Below are 20186 nucleotides of genomic sequence, written 5' to 3'. Positions count from 1 at the left end.
GTTTCTGTTGGCATTGTGTGTGTTTTTAAGTATAATTTTAATGTGGTGTTTTGATATTTTTATTCTTTTATTTTTTATCTTTTGTGTTCACTGCTCCAAAATCTGTTCTAGATGTGGAGCGGTATATAAATATTGTAAATAAAAATAAATTTCAGAACTTTCCAGAGCTAAGATAACCCTCAGTGCACACACTCAAGAGTCTGTGGCTTCTGCCATCCCATTGAACAAAGCTTTTTGGGGGGCCTTTTTAAGGTTCCTCAATTCTGCTTGTTAACCACGTGCTGTTTTGAACATGGTGGTACCTTTCCTGGTCTTGGTATACATTCTAGATAAGCTTGTGTTTTTGTGACTTGGAATAACCCCAAGGACTTTGGAAAAGTTTTACTCTCTTGATTTTTGCTTTCAACCTCTTTTTTAAAAAAATTATTATTAATTAATTAATCCCCTCACTTTTTAAGAAGTTTCCTCTTTTGAATGGTAGTCCATTGGATGTTATTGGCAACTTTTTGAAAATGAAATAATATAATTTTCATTAGCTACTTAATGCTTCACAAATGACAAAATCATTCCTACCATGACTGATTTCTATTATTGTTGTTCAGTTGTTAAGTCATGTCCGACTCTTCGTGACCATAGACGCCAGGCCTTCCTGTCCTCCGCTCTCTCCTGGAGTGTGCTCAAGTTCATATTCATTGCATCGGTGATGCTATCTAACCGTCTCATCCTCTGCCATCCCCTTCTCCTTTTGCCTTTAATCTTTCCCAGCATCAGGGTCTTTTTCAGGGAGTTTTCTCGTCGCATTAGGTGGCCAAAATATTTGAGCTTCAGTTTCAGTATCTGTCCTTCCAATGAGCACTCAGGGTTGATTTCCATTAGGATGGACTGATTTGACCTCCTTGCAGTCCAGGGGACTCGTAAGAGTCTTCTCTAGCACCACAGTTCGAAAGCATCAATTCTTCAGCGCTCAGCCTTCCTTATAGTCCAGCTCTCACAGCCATACGTTACTATTGGGAAAACCATAGCTTTGATTAGATGGACGTTTGTCGGCAAGGTGATGTCTCTGCTTCTTACTATGCTGTCTAGGTTTGCCATAGCTTTCCTCCCCAGGAGCAAGCGTCTTTTAATTTCATGGCTACAGTCACCGTCTGCGGTGATCTTGGAGCCCAAGAAAATGAAATCTGTCACTGCTTCCATTTCTTCCCCTTCTATATGTCAGGAAGTGATGGGGCCAGATGGAATGATCTTAGTTTTTTTTAATGTTGAGTTTCAGACCAGCTTTTGCACTCTCCTCTTTCACCCTCAACAAGAGACTCTTTAGATCCTCTTCACTTTCTGCCATTAGGGTGGTATCATCTGCATATCTGAGGTTGTTGATAATTCTCCCAGCAATCTTAATTCCAACCTGTGATTCATTCAACCCGGCGTTTCTCATGATGTACTCTGCATATAAATTAAATAAGCAGGGCGACAATATACAGCCTTGTCGTACTCCTTTCCCAATTTTGAACCAATCGGTTGTTCCATGTCTGGTTCTTACTGTTGCTTCTTGACCCTCATACAGGTTTCTCAGGAGACAGGTAAGGTGGTCTGGTACTCCCATCTCTTGAAGAATTTGGCACAGTTTGTTGTGATCCACACAATCAAAGGCTTTAGCGTAGTCAATGAAGCAGAAATAGACGTTTTCCTGGAATTCTCTTGCTTTCTCCATGATGCAGCGAATGTTGGCGATTTGATCTCTAGTTCCTCTGCCTTTTCGGAACCCAACTTGTACTTCCGGTAGTTCTCGGTTCACATACTGCTGAAGCCTAGCTTGTAGGATTTTGAGCATCACCTTGCTGGCATGTGAAATGAGCGCAATTGTACGGTAGTTCGAACACTCTTTGGCATTGCCCTTGTTTGGAATTGGAATGTAAACTGACCTTTTCCAGTCTTGTGGCCACTGCTGAGTGTTCCAAATTTGTTGGCATATTGAGTGCAACACCTTAACAGCATCATCTTTTAGGTTTTAAATAGCTCAGCTGGAATACTGTCATCTCCGCTAGCTTTGTTGTTACTAATGCTTCCTAAGGCCCACTTGACTTCACTCTCTAGGATGTCCGGCTCAAGTTCAGTGACCGCACTGTCATGGCTGTCAGGGACATTCGATCTTTCCTGTATAGTTCTTCTGTGTATTCTTTCCACCTCTTCTTAATTTCATCTGCTTCTGTTAGGTCCCTGCCTTCTTTGTCTTTTATCATGCCCGTTTTTGCACAAAACGTTCCCTTGATATTTCTGATTTTCTTGAAGAGATCTCTAGTCTTTCCCATTCTGTTGTTTTCCTCGATTTCTTTGCATTGTTCATTTAAGAAGGCTTTCTTGTCACTCCTTGTTATTCTCTGGAACTCTGCATTCAGTTGGGTATATCTTTCCCTTTCTCCCTTGCTTTTTGCTTCTCTTCTTTTCTCAGCTACTTGTAAAGCCTCATCAGCCACCTTGCTTTCTTGCATCTTTGGGATGGATTTCGTTGCTGCCTCCTGAACAATGTTATGGACCTCCGTCCATAGCTCCTCAGGCACTCTGTCTATCAGGTCTAATCCCTTAAATCGATTCGGCACCTCCACTATATATTCATCAGGGATATGACTTAGGTCATACCTAAATGGTTTAGTAGTTTTGCCTATGTTCTTCAATTTAAGCCGAAATTCTGCAATCAGAAGCTCTTGATCTGAGCCAAAGTCAGCTCCAGGTCTTGTTTTTACTGACTGTATAGGGCTTCTCCATCTTTGGCTGCAAAGTACATAATCAATCTGATTTCGATATTAACCATCTGTTGATGTCCATGTGTAGAGTCACCTCTTGTGCTGTTGGAAAAGAGTGTTTGCTATGATCAGCGTGTTCTCTTGGCAAAACTCTATTAGCCTTTGTCCTGCTTCATTTTGTACACCAAGGCCATGCTTGCCTGTTATCCCAGTTATTTCTTGACTTCCTACTTTAGCATTCCAATCCCCTATGATGAAAAGGACATCTTGGGGGGGGGTAGTTCTAGAAGGTGTTGTAGGTCTTCATAGAACCGATCAACCTCAGCTTCTTCAGCCTCAGTGGTTGGGGCATAGACTTGAATTACTGTGTTGTTGAATGGTTTGCCTTGGATTTGTACTGAGATCATTCTATCGTTTTTGAGATTGTACCCCAGTACTGCTTTTCCCACCGTTTTATTGACTATGAGTGCTACTCCATTTCTTCTAAGGGATTCTTGCCCACAGTAGTAGATATAATGGTCACCTGAATTAAATTCGCCCATGCTTGTCCATTTTAGTTTGCTGATTCCCAAGATGTCCATGTTCAATCTTGCCATCTCATGTTTGACCACCTCCAGCTTACCTTGATTCATTGACCTTACATTCCAGGTTCCTAAACAAGATTGTTCTTTACAGCATCGGATTTTCTTTTCACCACCAGACACATCCACAGCTGAGTGTCCTTTCAGCTTTGGCCCAGCCGCTTTACTCTTTCTGGAGCTACTTGGAAATTCCCTCTGCTCTTCCCCAGTAGTATATTGGACACCTTCCGACCTGAGGGGCTCATCTTCCGGCATCATCTCTTTTAGCCTTGTGATACGTTCCATGGGGTTTTCTTGGCAGGAATACTGGAGTGGGTTGCCATTTCCTTCTCCAGTGGACCACATTTTGTCAGAACTCTCCGCCATGACCTGTCCGTCTTGAGTGGCCCTGCACGGCATAGCTTATGGCTTCACTGAGTTACGCAAGCCCCTTTGCCACAACAAGGCAGTGATCCATGAAGCGGTTCTATTATTGGAAGAGTGTAATTAAAAGATTTTTAAACAATGTATTAGATTCCAAATGAGTACTTGTTCCTCAGAAAACCATTTTTGGTTGCTGCCTCCCTTCATATTCACTTGTTTGTTGACAATTCACTTGTTAATTTGACAGTTGTTACTGTTCCCCTTAATTTAGTCAATCGTTCCTTTTTCACTTGGGTTAGAATCCTATTTCTGGTATCTTCCATGGAAAATTCAGGTACAATCATATTTTAATCTCTTTGTAAAGTACTATGTTTGAGCAGGGAAATGTTCATCTTATTTGAACAGATCAGTTTTCCTGTGTGGCAGTACCACACCTACACAGATTTCTAGCTGCTAGGACTGGAGGTGAGATGCCTGTTGCAAGGCCCGCAGCCTGATAGTAAGATGAGGTAAGGCTGTTAGCAAAAACCCTGTCACTCATGGTGCTTACATTAGTTTTGTCTGAACAATGCTCTTATGATTGCTTTGGATTTGGGCAGAATTGCGTGTGAAAGAAACGTCTGGTTACATGCTTTTACGATTTCATATTTTGGTGGCTTTTAGACATTTAATACAGCAATCAAATAATGTATTACGGATATAAATACATTAAATTACTAGTGTGGCGTCCTTTTGATTATGGAAAAATTGCAATTTTTAAATGGTTTTAGTACAGCAGAAGGAAGATTTTAATTCAGCTCATGGTCCTTTATGCTTCCCTTTTGATTCTCATGTATACAATGAATAACAGGTTAATCTGAGCTCTCTGTTCTTGTGTTATACAGCAGGAATGATGTATGATTAGATAGAAACAATGTTCTAATTGTAACAGTATGTTGAAAAGTTCACTTCATACTGTTCTGGAGAAAAAAAATAAAGCAAGTCACTTGACAAATTGAGACAAGGAGAGTTTATCAAGTCATGTTTTTCCTGATTTTCAGTCCATAGAATTGTGAAATGTGATAATCTTTATACCTGCAGCAAAATGGCTTCAAAGCCTCAGTTGATGCAATTTTGTAGGCACAGGCAAGCTCTTGTCCAGATTACTAAGGCTTCCTTTTCTTGTGGAGAGGGATGAAGGCCTCCATGACTCAATGGCAGACCATAAGGCTATGGATCTAGAAGCTCCCAGATTTAATTCTGGACATCTCCAGTTAAAAGAATGTCATATGGGAAAGATTTCTGCCTGAGACCTTGAAGACTTAGGAACGTATGCTACTGATGGAATGGATTCCATCTTTCCCTGTGCGTCCTAATCTGGAGGGTTGGGGGACCCTCCGGAGCTGATTTTTGAGGAGTTGGGGGCTGCAGATGGGAGGAGAGGAAGGGAAAGCCCCACTAAGCAAGTGGAAGTCTGCTCATTTGATGTTTTATGGAGCTGTTAATAGTGGACAACACATATATTACAATTACATTACATTATATTATATTACATTATCAGCTTATTAGAAAGATCTTCAGCTATTTCAGTCTGTATCAGCAAATATGGAGAATGCTGCGCATGTTAGATACTGATTATTATCATTTTTTGTGGTGATAGCTTTTATAACTTTTCTAGTTGAGCTTCATTAGCTAGCAAGGTGTAGGGGTATATGAACGTATGAGCTGCGATACAGTGGAGAATGCACCAAGCTAACCAGTCTGGCATGAAGGATCATGGGAATAATAGAATTGATTGGGCATTGATAGTGAATCTTCAAAATGAATACACATGGGTATCTGAATTATACCATATGGTCTTGCCTGTTACCTATATACAATCTAATCTTGCCTGGTATCCGTACACAGTCTAGTCTTTGCCTGTTACCGTGTAGGTTTGGCAGCTCAAACATGCAAGGCTCCAGGCAAGAACACCTTGTATATTTTTGACAGAGTTGCGCACTTGCACAACTCTGAAAAACCAATTAAAACAGAAAGAAAAGGGGGGATTTGTGTACATTCCCTGGGGCCAGAAAAATGAGAAAAATTATTTTGGCCCTGTTTCGCGAAAATAAAAGAATCATTTTAATTTTTATTTTAAAAGGTTCTGACTATGACCGGGGTTGTGATTGGAGTAGGGACAGGGGACTTGGCAGCAGTGTCCCCAGGGATACCAGGTGGAGCCAGCTGGAGGACCAAGGGGGAAGGAGGGGGGAACAACCCATGGTGGGCCCAATAACTGTTGGGCTCACCATGGGCTGTTCAGACGACAGCCCACGCTGCATAGTTTATTTTGCATGGTGGGTTGTCGTGTTGTGCAAATTCAGTCTTTGTCTCATTTTGCATTCCTTCCTTTTTCTTTTTCTTTTTTTTACCTATAGAGTCTTTAAAATATTCCCATATAGGGTCTTCATTATGAGCAGCACCCATGACAGTTTGAGGTTAGCAGCGCAATCCTATACATGTCTACTGAGAAATAAGTTCCACTGAGTTAAATAGGGCTAATTCCTAGGCAAGTGGTTATAGGATTGGAGGCTAAGTATGGTAATACAGGAAAATTCACATTGGACAGTGGTGTCTTTTCTTTCCTGTGTTACTCCTTTCTGATTAACTCTGTCTTGGCCTAGCCCTGCCCTCACAAAAATGAAGTGGGAAACAAAAATGAAATATCCATAACTGATGGGACAAGCAAGGTTCGATAGTTACTGGGCAGACTAGAACAGTTTTATTTTATCAGGTGAAATGCCTATGTTTAGGTAGAGTGTAAATATTTATATCTGAAAATGATCAGAATCGTTCATTTGGATAGAAAAGCCTCCTTTAACTCAATCTGTGTGGAAGAGGCCTTGATTTAGTTTAGAAATTAACTGTATGGCTTACATGCTTATATCTAGATTATTTTATTTATTTATTTATCTATTTATTTATTTCATTTATATCCCGCCATTTTTCCTCTTTAAGAAACCCAAGGCGGCATACATAATCCTCCTCCTCTCCATTTCATCCTCACAACAGCAACCCTGTGAGGTGGGTTGGACTGAGAGTCTGTGACTGGCCCAAAGTCACCCAGTGAGCTTCCGTGGCCGAGTGGGGACTAGAACCCGGATCTCCCGGCTCCCAGTCCGACACTTTTGCCACTACACCACACTGGTTCTCAATAATTAAATAATCTCATTAGATTATTTAATATTAACCTAGTTATTATTTAAGAGAAACATATTATGTACTTTTTAAAAACCTATTTACATTTTTAAAAATAAGTTTTCCTGATCTTTAAAGAAATCATCAATTTTTATCCACCATGCTATATTGTCTTTCTGTCTTAAGTGAATCCTCTGCCTTGCTTGGCCCACCCCCACCACCTAAGCACGGAACAACAGTGTATGAGCCCTTGGACAGCAACTTCTCTAATAATTTGGGTGTTCATTAACATTCATGTTCCCTTAATTAGGCTTGTCACATTAGCACAAAGTACCAATTGCTTAGGGTGCCGGGTGGGTGGGTATGCACAGCTAAGTAGTTTGCCTATGACTCAGGAAGGGAAGTAACTACTCTTAATCTGCACAGAAAGGTCAGCATTTCCTTCCTTGCCTGAGTCAGTCAGCAGATCTGAACAACACAGAAAATCCTTCCTGATCCCTAACATAGCAATCAATTATACTCTGAGACCAAAAATAACATTACCCACAGTATCAGTATTGGCTGTCATTTCCTAGTGTGCGCTGGGGTAGCTTTCTTGTAGCTTTTGTGGGTGGCAAGCTAAAGGGAAATTAGTTTGTTTTAGAACAGTCAACAGGCTTTCAAAGCCATTAATCACAGTGAGAAATAACAGTAAGCTCATGATTATAAAACAAAGTGGTGGTGCTTCTTAAGGGCAAAGGAACTTGGTCCACTGCGCCTAGTCCATTTAATCTGTGTCATATGCATCATAAGTAAAAATTCTGTTGTTCCTGGTTAAATAGTAACTGTCTGGTACTTCAACACTGGAGTAAATTGGGAGCAAGGAAAATGGTTAGTCATAAAGAACAAAGCTGCTTCAGTCTCCAAGGAACCTATTTAATATGGTCACTGCGAAGGCTATGGGAGAAATAATAACTTGAGGAAATGTGAACAGTATTGTGTCTAAATTTAGGGCCATGAAAGGTTTTTTTTTTCCAGAGATGAGCTCAGAGATGAGCTCTCTGTAAAGAAATATACATGCACGAGGTACATAGTTGGGAACTGAAGCAGTGAGTAGCAGTGAAAGAATTGGGTGCTTGAGGTGGTTAATGTTCTTTTCACTTTGCACACCTCATGTTCAAAAGTTAGCAGCTGAATACTTGTGAATGCCTCTGTGTTTCTGTGGTTGGGGACTTACTAAAGATTTCTACCTTGAAAAGTAAAATCGCAGTTTAGCTGAATTATTGAAAAGAGAAATTAAAGGCTTACTCTTTTCTGTTAATGTGTTTTTGTAGAAAGAAAAGTTGGAAAACTAAGAAGAAGATTGATTTGGGAAAGAAAGTTCCTTATAATGGTAAATGCCCTTCTATTCCTCTATTTAGTTTAATTTGTTCTACTTAGAAAAAATCGCATACTTATCTTAGAAGCTATATTTATTGGAACAATTTTCACATAATTGGCTAATTTTCACATTTATTGGCTAATAAATAACATAACAGAAGTTGCCCTGAGGCCTCAGGGTTTCAAAAGAGAGCATGATTTAAGAAATAAATCTATATAATGAGTTATTTGTTAAGCTGCTCTCAGAATTGTGCTTACCACCTATATGCTTACTGTTAATTTGCATAGTCCTAGAAAAAGGTGGAACCTTAAATTTGTGGTCAGATGTTTCAGGTGTGGCTATTGGAGTCGTAGCCATCCATCTGAGTTCTGGGTTCCTTTGCATTCTATGGTGGCTCAGTAGTCAGTGGTTCCCACTGAAGTTCTAATGTACAAAGAAAGTGACCTACAGTGTGGGGCTCAATTGTGGGATGGGATACTAATGATAAGCAGCAGATTACACCCTAACTCCAGTGGTGTCCCAGGTAACACCCCCCCATTCTCATCTCTCTCTCTCTCTCTCTCTCTCTCTCTCTCTCTCTGTCTCTCTTCATATCCATCCATCCATCTTATATACATGGGTTACCATTCCCTCCTATGGTGAAAAGTAGATTGTGGCACTTGGGGGCAATGACACTGTGTGGTGCAGCCTCCATGAATAGGACCTCCATGGGGGAAATGCATTATGTGTCTGTGTACAGAGTACCCTTCTCTCTCTCGCATCAGAATGATGGGCATTTTGTAATAATGGTCCTCACTGAAACATGCACACTTGGACTCCTTTAAGTTCATACATCTAAATTACTCAGTGCCTAAAATATCAGATATAATCTGTTATATTTTGCAGATGACAACAATGGGATCATTGCCCTTGTTGGGTTGGATCCGGACTTAGCTCTAGCTGGCAGGAGTTCTGCTCAGGGGACATCCTGCTGGCAGAAAGGTGGTACAGCAGCTGGCAACAGTGGCCTCCTGGCAGCAGTCATCACGTATTAGATTATCCACATAGTTCTGCTAGTGTGCCACCTCAGCTTGTGCCTCGCAATTAGGGATGGGAGGGAGGGCAAACCAGGGCTTGATAGGCAGGGAAAGGTGGGCAGATAGTAGAAAGGAAGGGAAGATGAGAGGAAGGAAGGGAAGGAAAAGGCAGGAGCAGTCCTGTGGTGGCAGAGTCTCTCCCTCATGGATAGGAAGGCAATCAAGCAGGTAGAAGAGGGAAGGAACCAAGGTAGTGGGTCCACTTGAGGTGCTTCCAGTGGCGATTCACTGGTGGAAGAGGGTAGGCAACTTTTGCCAGTTCCTCATCCCTCTGCAACCCCTGTAATCCTCTGAAAATCTGCTTTGGAGGATTGGGGGACCCACTGGAATAATTTTATTTATTTATTTATTAAATTTCTTAATTGCCCATCTGGCCGGTCACCTGGCCACCCTGGGCGATGTACAGTGGTACAATTTAAAACAGTAACATTATACATTAAAACATTATTTAAAAATACCCTAACCCACCCCAAATGCCTGCCTGAATAACCAAGTTTTCAGTGCATGTTGGAAGCTCATTAAAGAGGGGGCATGGCGAAGTTCCCTAGGGAGGGAGTTCCACAGAGTGGGGGCCACCACAGAGAAGGCCCTCTCCCTTGTCCTCACCAGCCTAGCTGTCTTGGCTGATGGGACAGAGAGAAGGCCATCTGAGGCTGATCCTATTAAGCAGCCTGTCTTGTGTTGCTGGAGGCGCTCCTTGAGATAGGCTGGGCCGGAACTGCATAGGGTTTTAAAGGTCAAAACCAACCCCTTGAATTTGGCCTGGAAAACAACTGGTAACCAGTGCAATGCCTTCAGCACCGGAGTGATGTGATCACACCGGCGGCTGCCTTTAATCAGGGGAGCCGCCGCATTCTGCACCAGCTGCAGTTTCCGAAACATCTTCAAGGGTAGCCCCATGTAGAGCGCATTACAGTAGTCTAGACGATAGGAGACCAGGGCATGCACTGCTGATGGGAACAGATGGTTGTGAAGGTAGGGGCGCAGCCGCCGTATCAGATGGAGTTGGTACAATGCTGTCCAGCTCATGGCTGACACCTGAGCCTCCATGGACAGCTAGGAGTCTAAAATGACCCCCAGGCTGTGGACCTGGTCTTTCAAGGGTAGCCATACCCCATTCAACACCAACCTACTCTTGTCTCCCACCAGAAGTACCTCAGTCTTGTCACGGTTCAGCTTCAGCTTATTCCTCCCCATCCAGCCACTCACCGTCTCCAGACATTTAGACAGGGATTCCATGGCCAACCCTGGTGAAGATTTGAATGAGAGGTAGAGCTGCATGTCATCCTCATATTGATGACACCGCACCCCAAACCTCCTGATGATAGCCCCCAGCGGCTTCACATAGATGTTAAATAGCATCAGGGAGAGGATGGAACCCTGTGGCACCCCACACGTGAATGGCCACAGGTCCAACACCTCCTCTCCCAGTGCTACCCCCTACCTGCTGGAGAGGAAGGACTGGAACCACCATAATACGATGTCTCCAATGCCCATCCTCTCCAGGTGGTCCAGGAGGATACTGTGGTGAACGGTATCAAAAGCTGCTGAGAGATCAAGGAGAACAAGGAAGGAGCATTCACCCCTATCCAAAGCCCTCCTCATATCATCCACCAAAGCGACCAAGGCCATTTCTGTCCCATGTCCACTCCTGAAGCCCAGTTGAAATGGATCTATATAATAGGCTTCTTCCAAGTGTGCTTTCAACTGCATCACCACCACCTGCTCAATCACCTTGCCCCAAAATGGCAGATTCGAGACCGGGTGAAAGTTGTTCAGAACTTGGGGATCCAAGGATGGCTTCTTTAAGAGCGGTCTTATCACTGCCTCCTTGAGGGCTGATGGCATCACTCCCTCCACAAGGGAGGCGTTCACCACCGCCCTGATCCCCTCACCCAATCTCTCTCTGCAGCTCATAATGAGCCAAGATGGGCAAGGTTCAAGTAAGCAGGTGGTCGGCCTTACAGATGAAAGTACCTTGTCCACTTCATCAGAAGGAAGAAGCTGGAACCGATCCCACAAAACTGGTTTGTCACAGGCCGCCTCTCGCTCGCTAACTGTATCCACAGTGCATGGAATAACACTCCTAATCCAATCAATTTTATCTGCAAAGTGCCTTGCCAAGGCCTCACAGGAGGCCTTAGAATGCTCCAGCGGTTCCGGAGCAACTGGACCGACCAGACTCCTGGGACAGCACTCTGCAGACGCGATAGAGGCAGCATAATATTCCTTTTTTGCTGCCTTCATCACGTGATAGGCTGAAGATACAGCCCTAGCCCATGTGTGATCGTCATCAGAGTAGTCATCTCACTTCCTGTTTCAGAGCTCGTAACCGCGGATTAAACCATGGTGCAGTTCGAACCCTGTTCAGGAAGAGAGGGCGTTTCGGAGCCACCCGATCTAATGCCCCAGTGATTGCAGCATTCCAGCCACCCAACAGACCCTCAACTGAGTGGCTGTTTGCATGCGCCGGAGAATCCCCAAGCGTGTTCAGGAATCCATTCGGATCCATAAGATGCCTGGGGCAGACCATTTTAATGGGTCCTCCACCCCTGCGGAGGGGTTGTGGAACCGAGAAGTCCAACGTCACCAGATAGTGATCTGACCATGACAAGGGGGTGGTGGATATACCCCCGACTTCCAGATCACTCCCCGCTTCTCCAGAAACAAACACAAGGTCTAGTGCATGACCGGCTACATGGGTGGTGAAGCTCCCAGGAAGCCATGGTCTCCATGAAGTCCTGAGTTGCACCTGTGAGGATGGCCTCTGAATGTACATTGAAGTCCCCCAACACCAATAAGTTAGTGGACTGCACACGCACATCAGAGACCACCTCAAGCACCTCGGCCAGGGAGTCAGTCGTGCAGTGGGGTGGACGGTACACATGCAGAATCCCCAGACTGCCCTTCGGGCCCAACCTCCAGTACATGCACTCAGCAACCTTGGTTTCCCAGAGAGGGGGTCTGGTGAAGACCAAGGACTCCTGGTAGATAACAGCCACTGCCCCTCCCCGATCCCCAGCCCTTGGCTGCTGTGCATACGAAAACCTGGCTGGGCACATGGCTGCCAGAGTTGGAGCAGCGGCCTCAGCCAGTCAGGTCTCCATAATACATGTCAGGTCTGCACCCTCATCCAGGATCCCCAGGATGAGGGAGGTTTTCTGGTTAACAGACCTGGCACTGCAGAGCAGCAAACGAAAGTCAGAAGATGGAGTCACGCCTCCCCCAGCTATCCTTTGGCTCTGGACAGGCCCGGAACAGGGGACAGATGTTACTAATCTCCCCCTTGTTCCCCTTACCTGGCATGGTCTGCCCCTAGCGCTCTGCCAGTGCCTGCTACCCAGCCTCTGTATAGGCTGGCCCCCAACACTCCCCCCACTGCCTCCGTCAGGTGGACACATGCCTCCTTGCTTCCGCCTATCAGTCAGGCTACCCACCCCTAAAAACACAACAAACCCCCCCCCCCAACAGTTAAACAAAAATCAAAACAAAACATCCCCTTTACCAGTACTGGCTCTCCCAAGCCACCTCAGCCAGCCAGCTTATATGGTCCCTCCAAGAGGAACAAGTGGCGACAGTCAGCAGCAGCTGGCTCAGTACCTGGGGGCCTGGTCCTGCAGGGAATGTGGTGGTGGCGGTGGCCGCAGCAGCAGCAAGCAACAGGCATTGCCTCTTCCTGGATGGTGACTCTCCTACAGGTACTGGCTCTCCAGTAAGAGAGCTGCAGAGGAGACCAGTGAAAATTGCCTCCTCTCCCCTTTTGCTAGTGGGATCCCTCCACTGGATCAAAGCTTTTCTGTGGACAAAAGGAGTCCTCCTGTTTATGAAAGACTAAGTTTGGATCCACCCAGAGTTAGTGAAACGCATTTCAATAACATGCCTATTCACATGGGATTGGATCCGAACAGCTGCACAAGGTATTCTGAGTGTGCATTGGGGCTTTTCTGCCTTCTTCCTGCTGCAACCTCAGGCATCCTGTGATGCCCTCCTAAGTATTGGGGACACTCCAGAACAGGTTTTGATGCAGACACCCTCCAATGTGAGTGAAGTACATTCTACTCATGCACAAGACACTTTTGATCCATGCCATTGTTATAGTAACTATATTTTAATAATGAAGCAGTTTAGATGAGCTAATATTTCTGAGTTTGTGATTCTAGCTATCAGACTGTGAATGATCTCTTGTATTAAAAAGGACCTAATTGCAGTTTTGCAAATAAGACTACAAACGTACTACTTGCTTGACTTACCTACACAAACCTAGGTTAGTAATTGTGGCTTAGAAGAATTTTTTAAAAATAAAACTTCTGAGCCACTTTTTAATTTTGAAAATGCTAGGGCATAGAGTTCTAATAAATGTGCAGGTATGGAAACTTATCAATATATGAAAACTTGTATGGATTAGAGTTCATAGTATTGGCTTTGAATGAGCGGTGGGGTAGGGAAGAGAGAGAATGGTGAGTTGTTTGTGTCAAATAATGGTTATATGTTAATATTTTAAAAAGTTATTATTATATATATGTAAGAAAACTGTAGGTCTGTCACCCAATGAAGACATTTCAATAGATTAATCAATTAGGGCACAATTTTGAAATTGGAGGCTGATGACTATTCTATGCAGGGTGGGTAGAGCACCGAGGGGATCCCCTCCTCCATGATCTGGCCGCCCTGCACTTTTGCCTAGCCCATCTAGGTGCAGCGGGGAAGGTGGGGAAGGGGCCTGGAGACCCAATAGGAAGCTGTGTAAAGCAGCCTCCACAGTCTCCTCCACTCCCCACACCTGAGACTGCCCCTTTTGCCCGTCTCCATGCTCTGTTTCTGAGTGCCATGAGTAGCCAGTGCAGAGAGAATCACAGTGGCTACAAGGGAGAGTGGGTGGGAGTGTGGTTACTGCTCTGACCTTGGTTCCCAGAAACCAAGGAATCCTATGGCCCTCTTACCAATGTCTAGTGGCAATAGGATTGCTCCCTTAAGGGTACAATCCTATGCATGTTTAGACCGAAAAAGTCCTTCAGCTCCCAGCATTCCCCAGACAGCCATGCTGGGAGTTGTAGGACTTTTTTCTGTCTAAACGTGCATAGGATTGCGCCCTAAAGCTACCAAAATTTGCCTACAAATAATAAAATTGTTCTGAAGGGGGAAAAAAACTGCTTTGTTTTTAGAGGATGTATGTATGTGTTGAAGCAGACACTTAGCTTAGAAGAAATATTTCTCGTGTAACAGAGAAGGAGGAATACCTCATCTAAGATTCCACATGTTGTTTGCAATCTTTATAAGTATTCCTATTAAAAATAATTAACATTTAAAGGTGTTCGCTGATTAAAGCAATTATGTTTAGAATGCAATCCTATGTGTGTTTAGACAGAAAAAAATCCCACAACTTCCAATGTTCCCCAGCCAGACATTCTGGGAGTTGCAGGACTCTTTTTCTGTCTCAACATGCATAGGATTGCACCCTTAATTGATTATCCTAATTGGATTAATCAACTACATGTTACAACCTTAGGAAATGCAAAAAGTGGTGTATAATAATAAAATAAAGCAGTTTTAAAAACAGCAGTGAATCAGCATAAATAGAGAGCTTGGCAAAACAAAAAGTTCTCATTGGAACATCTAAAATAAACAAGGATATAGCTGGGCAGATCTCTCTTGTAAACAAGTTCTAAGTAAATCATCTCTGCCTGGTCACTCCGAGGAGATTCTTAAGTCACTGTAAGGAACACAACAAGTGATTTGTGTTTGGTCGCATCAGAAGGATGCTACCCTCAAAAGCTGTCTAGTGCAGGGGCTTAGTGGATGAAGGGGAAAGAGCCTATATAGATTACATCTCAAAGGGCCAAAAAGCCATGAAGTGGATCCAGGCTTGCTTAGAACGGAGCTCTGCTAATTAGATGCTTGCATAGGGGGAGGCAATTTTTGCCAGTTCTCACAGCAGCTCCCTGTACTTCTTGAAAAAAAACTGTTCCACAGGAGGACCCTCCGCAATAGTTTGTGAGGTGGTGTGAATGGTTGCAAAGGGAAGGAGGAAATGGGAAAAAAATTTCCTCCCCCAACTTCTCCAGCAAGAGACTCTACTGGATTTTGAACCCTTCCGCAAGTGGAAGATTGGATCCATGTGTTCCAGTCCCTTGCTGTGGGGCAGACCTATTCATGCTGTCCTGCATCTTGTACTTGAACAGTGATTTTCTTATAACAAATGTTTTACTTAAGGATTTGTGGAATAAGTGATTTGCGTTTCACATGGGGTCTATCTCTTTCCTTATCTATGGTAATATATCTTGAAAAGCATTCAATGCAAGATTGGGAAAAATATAAGGTAAGAGAACTGCTTAGTTCTAGTATAGATGCAGGAGAATCATCTTTGCTTGGTGTGTGTTTTTTAATTGTTTGTAATGGTATGTGTGTGGTGCAGTGGCGAGAGTGTTGGATTGGGAGTTGGGAGATCCGGGTTCTAGTCACCACTTGGCCATGGAAGCTCACTGGGTGACTTTGGGCCAGTCATAGACTCTCAGCCCAGCCTACGTCACAGGGTTGTTGTTGTGAGGATAAAATGGAGAGGAGGAGGAGGATTATGTACGCCACCTTGGGTTCCTTAAAGAGGAAAAAGGGTGGGATATAAATGTAATAAGTAAATAAATAATGTAATAAATGTAGTAAATAAATATATATGTTTGGAATTTCATTGTAGTTTGACACAAGGTTTCTTCAGTTGTTCATTCCAAAATCACTTCAGAGCACCATATTATGCCCATGTAAACAACAACAACAACAAAAAAGCTTGTCTCTTTCCTAATTTTAACCAGAAGAGACATGATAATATATGCTCCTCCTGCTAGCTTAAACAAGAGGTTTAGAGCAGTTTGGAACAAGAGTTCGAGTCTAGATTGTGTCACTAGCATAATATGAAATAGTTCGTAGTAGTTTGTCTCCTGAACCTGTAGAATAAGTATATGCACACAGCAAAGAGATCGAGGAAGAACTAATGCATTCTTGTTTTAATAAACAGATGAGTCTCTTTTACAGTCAGGTGTCAGAGTTGCTAGGAGAGGGAAATATTGACAATAACAGAAATGGAAACAGTGGTTCTTTTTAGGATAGGAATAATGCCAATTTAGTCCATTGAACCCTAAGACATAGTTGCGTATTTCTTTTACTCTTTAAATATTGGAAAAACAATTTCATGGAGGACTGTATCATACAGGAGGAACATGGATATGAAAGGATATCGGAGACCGACAGCCATGTATTTAGATTTGTAGAACATCTGATGTCAGGAATGCCTTCATTTCTGCTTGTTTTACCTGATACCACTTCATGATGGGTAATGTCTCTTCTCAGCCAGCAGGAGCATATTTCTTCCGCAGATCTCTTGGTTGGAGAAGAAACTGCCCCTTCTCCCTATATATGCCTCTGCCTTAGCAGCTATTGGTCAGGCTCTACTGACTGAAGGACGATGGGATCTTTCTGAGGTTTTAAAAAAATTATCTTGCCATAGTCACTGAGACAGCCTTCCCCACACTGGAGCCTCGAGGTGTTTTGGACTTCAACTCCCATCAGCCTTAGCCAGTATACCCAGTGATCAGGAATGCTGGGAGCTGTAGTCCAAAACACATGGAAGACTGCACTGAGGAATTGACTATACTTCAAAAGCTGTGCCAGAGAGAAATATGAGGTGAAGGGCTCTCCTTCCCAACTCCACCAGTAAATGTTCTTTATGGGGCAGATACTTGGTCTGTCTCTCCCACACCAGCTGATTTTTAATAGTGTATTGTGCTTGTTTTGGGCATTTTGCCATTTCCCCATTTCTTCCCCTACACATTCTCATACAATCTCTGATGTGGGTTTAAAAGGTACTATTCTAGGCATGATGGCAATTATTAATACTTAAGAGTATTATTACCTGCCATTATACTTTGGTAGTGCTGCATATTCTATTGCAATAAACGTTCCACTCTAGTTCAGAAATAACATTTTTATTCATATATTATAGTCCATAATGTGTGTTTTCTGTTTTAAGCCTGCAAGTTTCTGTTGAAATCCTGGCAATTCTAGCTTTTTTCTCTTTTTTAAAAATAAAAAGCTCTCATTGTGTTGGAAACATGAGGTCATTGTGTTTGTTGCAAAGGCTGTGTAATCATAATACAAGTAAAACAACCTCACTGCATACTTTGATGAGCCTAAATAAGAAGTGGGCCAACAGTGAAACCTGCTTCAAGACATGTGCTGCATTAAGCTATAGCAATCTTGACAGAGGGTAGAATTTATTCCATTCGTGGACATGAAAACAGAGTAACTTCAGCTGAACAGGGTGTAGTGTTATGATGTAGTCTACTTTCGCCATGAGTTTTCCACTGAATTGTTAATGGTGATACTTAGTTACTGATGGGTTTGAAAAATAATCACCATCTTCCTCTGTGAAACCACAAAATGTAAGTTAACCTAAGTTTCAGTTTATCTATCCCATAGATGGTTCAGAAACTCCAGCTTGTGCAGAATGCGGCCACCCAAGTGTTGGTGGGGGCGAGGCGATTTGATCATATTACGCCCATACTGTGCCAGCTGCACTGGTTACCGGTGCATTTCCAAGCCCAATTCAAAGTGCTGGTTTTGACCTTTAAAGCCTTAAACGGTTTGGGACCAAGTTACTTGAAGAACCACCTACACCTATATCAGCCTTCCCACACTTTAAGATCAGAAAGAGAGGCCCTTCTCATTTGCCTACCCGTGACAGCAGCCAGGTGGGTGACCACATGTGAGAGGGCCTTCTCTGCAGTGGCCCCATATCTTTGGAACAAGCTGCCATTGGAGGTCCACCATGCTCCGTCATTGCAGACTTTTAAGAAGGCCTTGAAAACACATTATTTTACCTTAGCCTTCTATTGATATGACTGCTATTGTTGCTGTTGCTGCTTTGAACGTCATTGTTGGTTTTATTGTTGGGTTTTATTGTTTTTATATTTTTATCACTTTTAATATTTTAATTGTTTTTATGTATTATATTGTTGTAAGCTGTGTTGGGAGAGCTTCTGCCCTGAAAGGTGGCCAAGAAAGATTAAATAAATAGGATTTCTGAATCTCGACTCAGGTTCAGCATCTGAGTTGAGGTGGACAGCTTCCAAATTGGTCTGAGCAAAATCAGGCCATTTTCTGAAGTGTGTATCAGAGTCTGAGTCAAATCTTGTGGTCGATGCACACCTCTAGAGATAACCAATAAAGCCTTAACTGGCTTGAACCTAGGTATCCCTCCATGAACAAGGAAGCTGGAGCAGGGAACTCAATGAGAGCTCTTAACCCAGCAAAGGTCTGGGAGGAGGCTGCTTATACAAGCTCTCAGCTGCTACTTTTCCTGGTTCAGTGGTTGCAGCTGGGTCTGCTTCTTCATTGTCTGCAGCTGGGACTTTTCTCTCCTCCTGGGTGAGAGGTCTTCTGGTGGCCAGGTGTGTGCTCTGATGATGACTCAGACTCTTTCAGCTGGCCTGCTGCCTTTGCTCTGGAGAGCTGCAGGAGAGGGAGGAGAGTCAGGAACCAAGGCAGGGTTTGGAATGGAGTCAGAGGGTTTCTTCAGGGCTCCAGGCAAAGCAGACCTATGACAGGGCTCCTGAGGTTACGCCACATCATCTGTGGGAGTAGGTTTGCTCTGGAATCCCAATCCTCCTCCTCCAGAGTGGTCTCTCCTGGGTTTGGGTTGGCTGGGAGCCTGACAGTACCTGAAGGACATCTTCATCCCCATAAGCCCACAGTCATCAGAGCCCTTCCCTGTGTCCATCTCTCTATCTTCTGAAGTTAAGCAAGTGGTGTTCAGGGAGAGGGCTTTTTGGGGGCATGGCACCCTGTCTTGGAATGCCCTCTGCAGAGAGGCTTGCCCGATATAAACTTGATGACACTATGGTGCCAGATAAAGAGCCTTTTTATTTGCTTGTGCATTTTAGCAAATGTTTGTTTAATTACATTTTTGTGGCTACACATCAACAGATATTCTTTGGGTAGCTTACAGAACGGAAAGCAAAACAAAAACAATATTAAACATATAATATAGAGCAATTAAAACCAGAAAATAATAACCACAGAGCATAAAACTTTCCTTCTAGTGGAGACAGAGCAATTAGCAGTTCAACAAACAAACAAACAAATGTTGAGAGACCTGGCTTTATTTAAAAGGCCTGAGTGAATTAAAAAAGAAAAGTATTCACTTGGTGCCAAAAGGTTCTTTCTGTTCTGCTGAATTGTTTGGGTTTGGTTTAAGTATTTATATTTATTTTAAGAGTTTATAAAGTGTACCTTTATAAAAATGGATCTCAGGGTAGTATACAGTCAGGGTCAGAAATGTTGGAACAAGGATTACTGTTTTGGCAGTTGGCCTCTGTACACCACCACATTGAAGTTGAAAGGAAACACACCCAGATGGGAGCGAAGTCAGGACTTTCAGCTGTAATTCAAGGGGTTTGAAAAAAGTGGGGCACTAACCATTCAGGAAGGACAGCCGGTGGCATACACAATGAATGGCTGACAAGCAGCTGCATGGCCAGGGGTGGCCTGTTTCCTGGGTACCCCATGACCAATCAAGCAGATAAAAGGCCTGGAGGTGGTTCATGCTCTTAATGCATGGGCAGATTGGTATGGGAAGAGAGACCCCTTCAGATATTTGGTCTGTTTAGGACTTTAAAGGTAAAGCACCAGCACTTTGAATTGGACTCAGTAGTGAATAGGCAGCCAATGTATTTTTGTCAGAACTAATGTAATATGGCTTCATCTAGAAAACCAGATAGAATTCTGACAGCCAACTTCTGTAGTAGGTGAAGCTTCTGAACTGTTTAAAGGGCAGCCCCACATATAACACATTGCATAATCCAGCCTCGATGTGACCAGAGCATAGATCAGTGTGGCAAGGATATCTCTATCCAAGAAAGGC

At 43.4% G+C, this 20186-nt stretch overlaps 1 protein-coding gene across 4 annotated transcripts in view; it reads left to right on the top strand.

Annotated features, from left to right (window-relative positions):
* The window catches only part of SGMS1 (sphingomyelin synthase 1), a 100992-nt gene that overhangs the window by 36930 nt on the left and 43876 nt on the right, over positions 1-20186 (top strand). For 2 of the 4 annotated variants that reach the window (XM_084845724.1, XM_084845725.1), the window contains exon 2: positions 8155-8213. The exons of the other annotated variants lie outside the window; for them this stretch is intronic. The gene's annotated coding sequence lies outside the window, so the exon portion shown is untranslated. The remainder of the gene's footprint in view (positions 1-8154; positions 8214-20186) is intronic. 4 annotated transcript variants of the gene reach the window in all.

Source organism: Heloderma suspectum, chromosome 3 (assembly GCF_057233095.1).
Source record: "Heloderma suspectum isolate Gila_16-S chromosome 3, 16-S_ref, whole genome shotgun sequence".
In the NCBI taxonomy this organism is placed as follows: Eukaryota; Metazoa; Chordata; class Lepidosauria; order Squamata; family Helodermatidae; genus Heloderma; species Heloderma suspectum.
Note: the sequence above shows the minus strand (reverse complement) of the source record. Positions and strands in the feature narration are given on the sequence as shown.